Genomic DNA, 11,424 nt, shown 5'->3' on the forward strand with positions numbered 1-11,424 from the left:
CAAGTGCTCTGCGCCAGGCCTAGGTTGGCATTGGCCACTGTGCCTCTAGGGGGACACGGCTGTTCGTAGATGCATGAGCCTAGTTTGGTGGTAGGGTATGACAAAAGGAGCCAAGCGTCTTGCTCATCCTGGCTGGGGGGACAACCTGTTCTGGTAGATGTTGGGCTGGAGTTGGGGGCGACCCAGGGGCTTAGTTTTGGATTAGGCTATATCCTGGGTCAGGGAGTAAAACCACTGATAGCTCATAGGTTCCCAAACTGGGGGGGCATGAAGAAATTCCAGGGGGGGGGCCACGAGGTGACCCAGCCCCCCTCCCATCATTCCCCCTCCAAGAAAGAGCACAATCCATCCATCCGCTCCAGCTGGCTGGGGCAGACTTCAAAATGGCTACCTTAAAAGGACAATGCCTGCTCTGCTCTTAAAAAGGCCTTTTGGTGGTGTTTTTCTCAACAAGTTTTCCTGCTTTTTGGGGGGGCGGGGAAGGCATGAGGGTTTCTCAAAAATCAAAAACAGGGCATGATGCCAAAAAGTTTGGGAACCGCTGATCTAGCTACTCTGGCACCTGTCTCCAGTCATGGTTAATAGCTGGTGCAACAGAGAGTGGCACAAAGCCCCATGCTGCACCTAGCTAATGGTGTGAATCTGTGTTCCTTCCTGACCCTTATGAACCCGAGGTTTGGCCCTGAAGCAAAAGATCTGTCCACCCTGTTTAGCTTGGCTTATGGCACCTACAATGTGTTATCAAAATGGGGGTTAAAATTTGCTGAGCCTGGATTTAAATCCTACTTTAACTCAGGATGGGATTTTTGGAAGCACTTAAATGACTCAAAAGCGGCCAGGAGTCCTGTGGCACCTTAGAGACTAACTGAAGTGTAGGAGCATAAGCTTTCGTGGGCAAAGACCCACTTCGTCAGATGCATGTCACGGCTACCCCTCTGATACTTAAATGACTCAGGAGCACAAGTCCAGTGGGCTTTCACTGGGACTTGTGCTCCCAGGTCATTTAGTTGCTTTTGAAAACCTCGCCTTCTGTGACTCCTGAAGCAGGGAGTTCCACAGGTTGAGAATAGTCATAGAGAAAGAAAAGAATACCTAGTGCATATGGACAAATGGAACAGCATTTTCTTTCACTGTCTCTCAGTTTATCGGTTACCATTATTTCTTACGCCCCTATAATAAAATAAGAGTGGGTAAGAATGGTTATTAGTTGCACTGCGCTAGCATCTCGGAGCCTAGGGACACACTGCACGGACATAGAACATCCGAGATCCTCTACAGTCTGTGCTATCCCCACAAGGGTTCTGGAAACTGGGACAAACTGTGGAACTCCCCTAAGAGGTTTTTTAATCGGTTGTAGTGCTGGAAACTCTCTACAATCTTGCTGTAAACATATTTTAATTACCCTAGCAGCACATATGCCTCCAATTCCCTTTGCTTCGCTCACTCTCAAACACACACGCGGCTTGCTGTAGAGACTGATCCACTGCCTCTTCCTTTCTGCATTGCTGGGGCTGGAACGGAGATGGGGTTACACCGAGCTCCAGGCACAGTCCCCTGGGGAGTAAGAGGCTGCTTCCTGCTGAAGCCAGCATAACGAGAAGGGGGAGGAATCTATGTGGCTAAAAGCCTTTGCCGCCCGCTGGAGCTGTTGAATATTTATCCCTGCTGGAAGTGATGGGAGAGGAGAAATCCAGGCGGCTCAGAGCGAATCTCCGCCTGCCTGAGAACCGCCTGCGTCAGGGGGTTGTGTTTGTGCTGCCTGGAATCCATCAGCTAGCTCATCTGTCCGAGAGCTGGATCTTCTACAAAGAGATTAGGCATCGCTGGTCTGCCCATCCACCCACCCTGCTGCTTATAGGGCCCCAGCTCCTGCCAGCTAAGCCCAGCCTATTGCTGGTCCATTGGGCAGGGGTGGAGGGTGTCTGCCCCTGGCCGGACCTTAGATGCAAGCAGCACATGGAATTGCCAACCAAGCCCCATGGTGACCACATAGCTGAGCTGACCAGGTCTCTCCCTCCTGCAATGGCACCCGAGGGGTAGAAACTCTGCTCTGGCTTGGGTCCATAGGCTGCAGGGCCGGCTCCTTCAGGGGCTCCTCAGAGCACAGATGGTGCTGGTAGATGGGCACCTCTCCATGCCCTGGGCTGAGGGAGAAGGTCCTGGTGCGGTTAGAGGGGCAGGACTGGTCCAGTTCTCTCCTGCTGAGCCACAGCCAGAGATGGAAGGACCCAGGGGCTCCCCCTTTCCCTGCCCTCTATCCCCAGCAGGCTTGTCTGGCTTGTCCCCCACCCTGGGGTTGCACAGGATTCATGCCAGGTTACAGATGGGGGCGGGCGGGGGGGGGCAAGGCTCATCAATGCAACCTGCCAGGCCAGGATTGTTCGCTGGAGCACACGCAGCGCTGGGCTTTCGCCAGTCCAGTTCTGTCGCTGTCCGCCCCTCGCCCTGCAGCTCCAACTCCTACTAGCCACAGGGCCCAAGACCCAGCCCCGCCTGCCCTCTGGCCATGGCGCCTTGGGAGGCTGGTCGGACACACCACGGTGTTCTCTGGGCCACCCACACCTTGGCTGCAGCCCAGGCCAGGCTGTATTCTCAGAGGGCCTTGGCCTTGCTCAGCCTCTGTGCTACATGCTCCCGCCCTTCCTGTAGTCATCTCGCAGGTGGGCGCGACCCAAATGATTCGGGGGCTGGAGCGCATGACCTCCGAGGAGAGGCTGAGGGAGTTGGGTCTGTTTAGTCTGCAGAAGAGAAGAGTGAGGCGGGATTTGAGAGCAGCCTTCAACTTCCTGAAAGGGGGTTCCAAAGAGGATGGAGAGAGGCTGTTCTCAGTAGTGACGGATGGCAGAACAAGGAGCAATGGGCTCAAGTTGCAGTGGGGTGGGGTCGAGGTTGGATATTAGGAAAAACTATTTCACTAGGAGGGGGGTGAAGCACTGGGAGGGGTTCCCTGGGGGGGGGGGGGGTGGAATCTCCAGCCCTAGAGGTGTTTAAGTCTCAGCTTGACAAAGCCCTGGCCGGGTTGATTTCGTTGGGGTTGGTCCTACCTTGGGAAGGGGGCTGGACTCAGTGACTCCTCAGGTCTCTTCCAGCTCTAGGATTCTGTGATTTGCTATAAGAGCAGAACCCAAAGACTAAGCCCTTCTTGCCCGGACCAGCCACCCCTCTGGACCAGTTCCCCCAGCTCCGAGAGCCTCTTTTTCCACTGGCTGACTAGCCCCCAGGCCTCGCTGTCCCCAGGTCACTTACCTGAGCGCTTCATGCCGCCCACCCACGCTGCTCTTCTGTGCAGAGCTCTCGCCCCGGGGCAGATCTGTCCCAGCGTCGGCTGCTCAGTCGCTGGGCCAGGATCACATCCTACCGTGCCTTGGAAGGACCTAGGTTAGGCAGCTGGCGGACAAGCTCTGTGTGCGCCTCTGTAACTTTAAATTCCCTGCCTGTCCCTTGTGCTTGCTCACAGCCTCCTCCTCGGGCAGGGAGGATGGGATGCTCCTGCTGCAGTGAGGTTACTCGCAGTCAAACTCCATCCACGGCTGCTCAGCGCCGGCGCCTCGGAGAAAGCTGCCATCCTTCCCAGCTCCCTCCCGGCCTGCAGCGGATGGGGCAGCAGGGAACAACGGGAGGAGACACTGGGCTGGAAATGACTCTCAGCTATTGGCAGACCCACACCGGCTCCCTCCGACCCTCACCGCACAGGGTGGCTGGTTCTTAGGGGACCCGTGGGGGTGGGGGTGATCTGTCACTTCTGGGTAGCTGGGGCAGGCCAGCCTGTTCCCCTGGGGGGCTGCTGCTGGACCCCTTGGCTGCTGCTGGACCCCTTGACAGCCAACACAGGCTGCCCCAGGGGTGGAGCTGGCTCCCACATTAGGAAAGCAGGACAAGGGATGCCCTGAAGGTGGGTGGGTTCTGGAGTGGACTAGGGGATGGGGTATTCATCTGGGGAGCACAGGGATGGGGGCCTGAGTCCCACCTCCACCCATCCTGGGAACAGCTGAACAGCCAGCACAGGATATGGGACCGCAAACTTCCCCCTGCATGGAGCTCCATAGCCGGGGACTGAGCTCAGATGGTCATCTTGTGAACCATGGAGTTCTCACTCGCTCTCTTAGCCCCTCCTGCCCACTCACACCCCAGCACCTCACGCGTCAGTCCCCGTGGCCCACCATGAGACAGGGCAGTGCTCTCTGGGATCAGCACATGTCAGGGACTCTACAAGAGCTAGCGGGTATCAGGCCCATTTTACAGAGGGGAAACTGAGGCACGGGAGGATTAAGAGACTTGGCCAAGGTCACATTGGGAGGCTGTAGCAGAGCACAGAATTGAATGCGGGTAGGGTGACCATCATTCTACCCAGTTAAACAGGGGCAATTCAGTGTTAACATGCCCTGGTAGACAGCCCTCATCTCACACTCCATAGGACAAGCCGTTCTCATAAACAAACGTCCATCTATTTCTGCCTCAACAGAGAATGCAATTGCAAACCATTTTTCTTTAAATAATAATAATAATAAAAAAGCCTTGAGTGGGATTGGGGCTCACCCGGGCTGGCCTGCAGGTGGGAGGGAGGAGCAGAGCAGTCCCTTTTGGCCAGCTGGTTTGATTCCTGCACCTGCTGCCCACGCAGACTCGGGCTCTGCCCAGAGGCAGTGGAGAGGCTGTAGCCATCTGCAGCACTGAGATAATGACATTCCCCATTCAAAGCACTTTATGACAGCTAAACCCCCTAAGGCCGCCACACCCAGGGGTGGGTATCATTCGTCCCCGCTGAGCAGATGGGGAAACCGAGGCAGGGAGAGGTGATGTCCTCTGCCCAAGGTCTCAGAGGAGGGAATGCAAGTTCTGAGTTCTTGGCTCCTCTTTCTGTTCTTTGAAGACGGGTCCCTTCCTCCCAGAGCTTAACCCCTTGCAAAGCAGGGGGATGAAGGAACATACCCATCCTGCTGCGAGCGTGTTTGGAACTAAGCAGGGTGCAAAGGGTTACGGGAGGGGGCAGGCAGTCCTCTCCTCTGCGGATGTGGCTAAGATAACAAGACAGGCTGGGAAACGGGTCCAGTCCAGGTGGCAGATACAACCGCACACTTCCACGAGCCCACAGCCAGCAGCGTGCCCAGGCTGTGACGGATGGAGGAGTCTGACCCGACGGGGAGAGGCACAGTAGGGTAGCACACTGCGCAGGGAGCGTCCGGCTGGCTGCTGCCTCTCCTGGGGCAGAGCTCCTCTTCGCAGCAGAACAGCTTCCCACCAGTCCATCCGCCCCAGATCTCTACCCGGAGGAAGCTGTAACGAGAACACGTTCAGACATTGGGCCCCGTGTGACGTTCGACTCTCCTGGCCCTCACCCCCCACATGCCCCAGGGCGCGTCCAATGTGCCATGCGAGTCCATGCTGCTCGTGTCTGCTCCTTGCGCCAGGGAAGCACAGGAGAGCGAAATTCACCCTGACTGCTCCCATCACAGAGCCGAATGCTAACCAAGTTATCCCTTTCTCAGCTCTTGGCTCAGTGGGGCCCAATTGGGGAGTCACCCCCAAGCAGCCCACAGAGTCGCTCTGCATTACGCAAGCCACAAAATGGCCAGAGAGAAGATCTGTCCGCATAAGCAGCAGAGTGTTTCGGTAACGCCATCAGGGGCTCTCTGGAAGGCGTGCCTCTCTGGATTGGGACCTGGCACATGACAGCAGCATACACGCACAGTGCATTAGGGCAGTGTTTCTCAACCAATGGTACGAGACCCCTTAGGGGCACTCAAGAGAAGTCGGGGGGGTGGGGTTATGTCAACACAACTGAAATTTGAAGAAAATGGAATGTTTGTTTTAAGTTTTACAGCGCTTTAGTATTTTTGTACTTTTTACACCCAAAAATTCCATCGCCCGCCCGGCGACGATGAAGTTGTTTAAACAAATGTGTTGCAATGGTAGAAAAAAAAATGGTGTGTCTGAAAACCTGTAGGTACTGGGGGTACTTACATTTTGTTTTAAAAGGGTACTTTATAAAAAAAGGTTGAGAAACGCTGCACTAAAGCAAGGGTGGGCAAGATACAGCCAGGAGCAGTGGATCTGGCCCGCCAGGCCTTTCAATTCGGCCTGCAGCTCACCCCACTGGACCCACAGGCAGGGAGCAGACCCAGGGCTCAGAGTAGCTAGCTGCTCCATCTGCCTCTCTGTGCCAGGGGTGGGAAGGGGAAAGCTTGGTGCACCGTGATCCCTTTCCTTCACTCAAACTCCCTTTCAGACCCTACACCCTCTCCTGCACCCCAGTCTCCTACACTGGGCTCCCTTCTGCACCCAACCTCTGTCCCAGACCCTGCACCCTCTCCATAGAAAAGTGCAGCCCCTAGACCACTTACAGAATTTTGGAGTGGCCCTTCCATCAAAAATTACTGCCCATCCCTGTACTAGAGTTTAGGGTTAGGACAAGAGGTGAAGAAAGACTCTTGATGACTCCTATGGTCACTAGCAGAGCAGCCAAACCACACTCGGGCAGGCTCAGGCCCAAAACACAGGACCCAAAGGTTGACCCTAAAGGAGAATCTCCATTCGCAGCAACACATTAGGGCTTTCAGCCTATGGGGCGTAGCCAGTAGGGGGAGACAGGATCACACATGCATGGGAGAGCGGGTCCAATACGATCCTCCAGGCCCGGGGCAAGGCCAGCACTGCACCCTGCGACTGTGTTGCCATGGCATGGGAACCGCATGGAAGTCTTTTGAGCAGTGTTTCTTAAACTGTGCTCCGTGGCTCAGCGATGTGCCGCGGAGAACAACAGAATTCAAAATGGCCGCCCTTAAAGGGGCAGGTGACTTTTTTCTTAATAACGTTCCCCTCATTCCTCCCGACTTTTTTTTTTTTTTTTGCTTTTGCTTTTGCTTAACAAAAAATCCTTGGCGTTCCGCATAAAAAACATTATTGTTTGGTGTTCCTCGGTCTTAATAAGTTTAAGAAACATGGCTCTTGAGGCTGGCAGGGGAGGCAGCTCCCTCTGGCTGCGGGCCGGGGAGGATCACTTACTGCAGGGGATGTAGCAGTCGCACTCGCAGACGTCGCAGCGCGCGAACCAGCGCGCCCAGCCCCACTGCTTGGTGACGCAGCCGGCGATCTTGATGCAGCCCTGGTTGAGGAAGGCCCCCAGGTGAGCCTTGGTGGGGCAGGAGGAGGAGCAGCTGCCGTCGATGTCCCACTCGTTAATCTCGATCTGGCCCCGCAGGCATATCCCTGCTGGGGACAGGCAGCAGCCCTGTTATCCCGGGGCCGGGGCCGGGGCCGGGGCCGGGGGGAGAACAGAGTCTGGGGATTATTAGCAGGACAGGTATCAGAGCAGTGGGGCGCGGATGGCACCCGCCACGTAGACACGTAGACACTCCAGGTTCCAATTAGCAGCCCTGCAGCCTCTTAGCGGACAAGTCCCCAGGCCGGCCAGACCCCAGAGCTTGCCACACCCCCAAGGGAGCCTGGTAAAGCTGATGGTGCTGCCCAGGGTTGGGACAGGAGAGCAATACCCCCCTCTGCCCGGTTTCCTCCCCACCCACACCACTACACCTCAGGGCTGTCTAAACAGCTGGACCTGCAAACTACACTGTCTCCCACCGGCAAATAAAGGGCACAGCAGCCACCCCGGGTTGCAGCCACCTCTGGGAAGGAACGTCAGCACCTCCCAGTCCTACCCAGTCTACTGCCCCTCTCGGGCCGGCGAGGCACAGAACTCACGGAGGCAAGCGGGTTTGGGTGTCCAGCGGCCGTCGGACTGGCAAGCGCTGGCCGGGTCTCCCACCAGCAGGAAGCCGGGCCGGCAGCCGTAGCGCACCACGGAGCCCACCCACCAGTCGTTGCCGTAGACCACAGAATTGAAGTCTGCCTCTGGCCGCCCGCAGTTCACTGAGAAGAGAAAGGCCCCGTGAGCGGGGCGGTTTGGCAGACCGAAGGAATCACCCCCACCCCAGAGACCAAAGGGGCACCGGCGAGCGGCAAGCCATGGGCCAGGTCATCTGCCAGCGTACCATCGGGGTGCCAAGGCTGCTGGCGTGATTCCAGCCCCAGAAAGATGCCAGGATACGTACCAGATCCTGGGGGGCGGGGGCACTGGGTACAGCATCTGGATCTCCGGCCAGCACTTCTTCCCAGTGGCTGGTTCTCCCCCGGCCAGCCCCACTCCCCCCAACCCCTTCCCGGGTAGCCCTGCTTCCTGCAGGCTGGTTCCCCCCCACACCCATCTCCTCCGGCCAGCCCTGCTCCCCCCAACTGCCTCCCGGGTAGCCCTGCTTCCTGCAGGCTGGTTCTCCCCTCCCCCCCATATCTCCCCAGGCCAGCCCCATTCCCCCCAACCCCCACCCAGCTAGCCCTGCTTCCTGCAGGCCAGTTCCCCCCCCCATCTCCTCCGGCCAGCCCTGTTCCCCCCAACCCGCTCCCGGCCAGTCCCTGCCCCCAATCCGAGATCAAGTGTGTCCGGTATTTTTTTTAAACCACCTGGTAACCCTGGTGTAAATCCCCGGCCTTAGGGGGGCTTGGGACAGTGGCTGCCGGTTTCCATTTCCCCTCCCCACTCTCAGACACCCCCCCTCTCAATTCGGGCACATTTCCCAGGGTCCAAATCCATTTGGGGTAGGAACCAGGAGGGCCCTGCACTGCCCCTCCCCCACCAAGCTCAGCCTCCCCTGGGCCCCGGGACCCCTGTACCTCGACAGAAGGATTTGTATCCCAGCCAGCAGCAGCTGCCGTTCCCACACTGGCTCCTCTTCAGCTCCTTGTGTTTCCCTTTGCAGCCCCCCACGCAGAGGGGGGCCGTGCCAGACCAGTATGTGTCCAGGAGTCCTGGAGGGGGCAGAACCGCAGGGAGAGCCGAGCTGGGAGCTCTCTCTTTTCCCAGCCCTCGGGGCACCCCCCACAATTCTGTCCCCCTTTCCCAGTTGGGCCAAACACGGAGTCTGCCGGGGGGGAGGGGGTCTACCCTGCCGCTGGTGGGAGCTTCCCAGCCATGTAGACAGACTCACATTTTGCAGGCTCGAGTGAGGGCACTAAGGACACGCATGGGGCCCAAGCCCACCGGACTGGCTAGGCTCCAGCCCCTGAGCCATGAGTCCACCAGCCCCAAGCAGGCCAGCGGGGACAGCAAACAGACCCTTGCCCTCAGCTGCCCTGGTAGCCATTACTCAGTGCAACAGGGCCAGCCCCAGGCCTTTCTAAGGGCCCCTTCCTACGCACTCCTGGGGCCCTTCGCAGCCTCAGAGACCTTTAGGGATGCGGAGGGCCTCCCTGGGGAACATTATCACAGCAAAGAGCTGGGGGGGGGGGGGGGAATGGAGGCACAGGTAAAGGGAGGGTTTGCCCGAGGACAGGAGAGGTTGGCAGAGCCCGGGACAGAACCCAGCAGCCCTGGCTCCCATTGACTGAATGTTTCCCAGGGTCTGACTGACACGGTCCCTGGGAGCGGCACAGGCCGGGCAGCAGCCGCCATTTCCAATGGCTTTTGTCGGCTGCCCCCAATCGGGGACTTGCTGCAGGTGGCACCTGCATTCCCACATGGGACCCGGCCTGGGACTGGAGAGGTTGCACCCTGAGAAGTCTGGAAGCAGGGAGGGGTGCGAGTATGGGGCCCATGCAGGGGGGGCTCTGCTGAGCGTGCCCGCACCTGTGGGTCCAGATCAGTGCCAGGGCATCTCGCCCAGCCCGGGGCAAGCCACCCGACTCCCTTTGCAGCAGTGACTCCCACCTGCTCCACTGACGGGGACGTGAAACAAAAAGGCGCCCAGGGCTCTTCCGCCCCACCCAGCTGGGGACTGACAAGGAGAAATGGAAGGGAGTCTTGCCCCGCCCAGCTCTGGGCAAAGACTAGTTCCAGGTGATGCCACCATCAGCTGTGTGGCATGGGAGAAGGCCGAGCTCCCACTGTCCCCTGCTGCACCAACTGTGACACGCAAGGGTGGGGTCCGCTTAGGGTCCTGCCAGCTCATGGCCTTGCAACTCCAGCAGGGCCAGCCTGGATCCCAGCAGGACTAGCTCAGCTCCAGCCTGGGGACTTGGCACGGACGGGAGAGCTGCTGCCCTGTGACTGAAGCAAAGCTGCTCTCCTGCAAGACCTGGCTGGATCCCAACACAGCTGGCTCCCTCCCTAGTGGCTCTAGGACCTCGTCTTCTGCGTAGCCAACACCCAGCCGCCCCCGCCTCCTGCCTCGTGACTTACCTTCCTCCTCCTCGCAGGAGCCAAACCCAGCCAGCATGACTAGGACAAGGAGGCCCAGCTCCATGGTGCTCCTGGCAGGCCCAGTGCAGTGCCCTTTCCACATGCTTCCTTAGTGGCTCTGAAGTCTCCTCCGCCTCCCACTGGACTCCACCTCTCAAAAGACACCGAGTGTTTGCTTTTCCACCCCCCCTTGCCCAGTGGATGCTTGCTGGGTTGAGTTGGCTGCCAGCAGGGGCTGGCTCTGTCCCAACTCAGCCTTCCCACAGAGGTGGCAACTTCACTTCCATATGCTCAGGACGGAGGCACCTTACCGGGCCGGTAACTGGCTAGGGGACTAGAGGGGGAAGAGGCTTCCATGTAATCCCCGTTCTCTCTTCCCTGCAGATAATCCTCCGGCAAAGCGATTACCTTCTGCAGCCTCTGCAGCAATGAATGACCCCACGGCCCACAGAGGAGCACCAAGAAAGTTTCAGACGGGGCCCTATTTCCTGACCGTACGTTCTATCCGTTCATTCCGGGGTCAGCCGGGGCATTGCCCACATGGAAACCCCGCGTCCTCAACTTGAATAGAGCGATCTGGGCCGTCCTTAGGATGTCTGGGGCCCTCCGCAGTACTATTAAACCAGTGCCCTGTACCCCACGGCACCCCGGGCAGATGACTGTAGAGAGGGGATTTTGTCACCTTCAGCAGCACACTAATGAAATAGCTTTAAAGCAAATTTGAAACTACAGTCCTGTTGTCGACCAGCACAGTATATTCAAAAGCTGACAGCACGCCCCTGGGGCGGGCAAATGCCTCTTAAACGGCTTCACTGCCACTGGAATGGCTCGTTCAACGGTCTAATCGGTCGGACCAGCTTTTTCACTTGTAGGTGAACGAGATCCTTTAGAGAGGGAAGCAAAGCCACAGACCAGGGACAGGAGGACGTGGGAGGGAGGACATTAAGACCACGGGGTGCCCCACATTTTCAGATGCCCTACACCAGTGGTCCCCAACCTTTTGGGGCTGCCGGGCACCCGGGGGCGGGACCACTCACGCGCCGGGCACCCAGGGCCGCGGCTGCACACGCACCCGGGGCCACGCACACGACCGGGGCGGGCGCCACCCCTGCGCCGCACGCTCAGGAGTGAAGCTGCCCATATGCTATGCTCCCGGGGCTGGCGCCGCTCCTGTGCTGCGCGTCCAGGGGCGGGGACACCCATGAGCTGCATGCCCATGGCCGGTGCCGCTCCTGTGCCGCGCACCCAGGAGCCGG

General features: G+C 58.4%; 1 long non-coding RNA gene across 1 annotated transcript; it reads right to left on the reverse strand.

The window, feature by feature from the left end:
- Positions 1 to 7,011: 7,011 nt before the first annotated feature.
- On the reverse strand, positions 7,012 to 8,795 carry LOC142820548 (uncharacterized). Its single transcript, XR_012897771.1, has 3 exons — positions 8,665 to 8,795; positions 7,699 to 7,866; positions 7,012 to 7,206 (listed from the first exon to the last, which is right to left on the reverse strand). It is a non-coding gene; the product is annotated as an uncharacterized LOC142820548 (long non-coding RNA).
- Positions 8,796 to 11,424: the final 2,629 nt, after the last annotated feature.

This window comes from Pelodiscus sinensis, chromosome 26 (assembly GCF_049634645.1).
Source record: "Pelodiscus sinensis isolate JC-2024 chromosome 26, ASM4963464v1, whole genome shotgun sequence".
Taxonomy (NCBI): Eukaryota; Metazoa; Chordata; order Testudines; family Trionychidae; genus Pelodiscus; species Pelodiscus sinensis.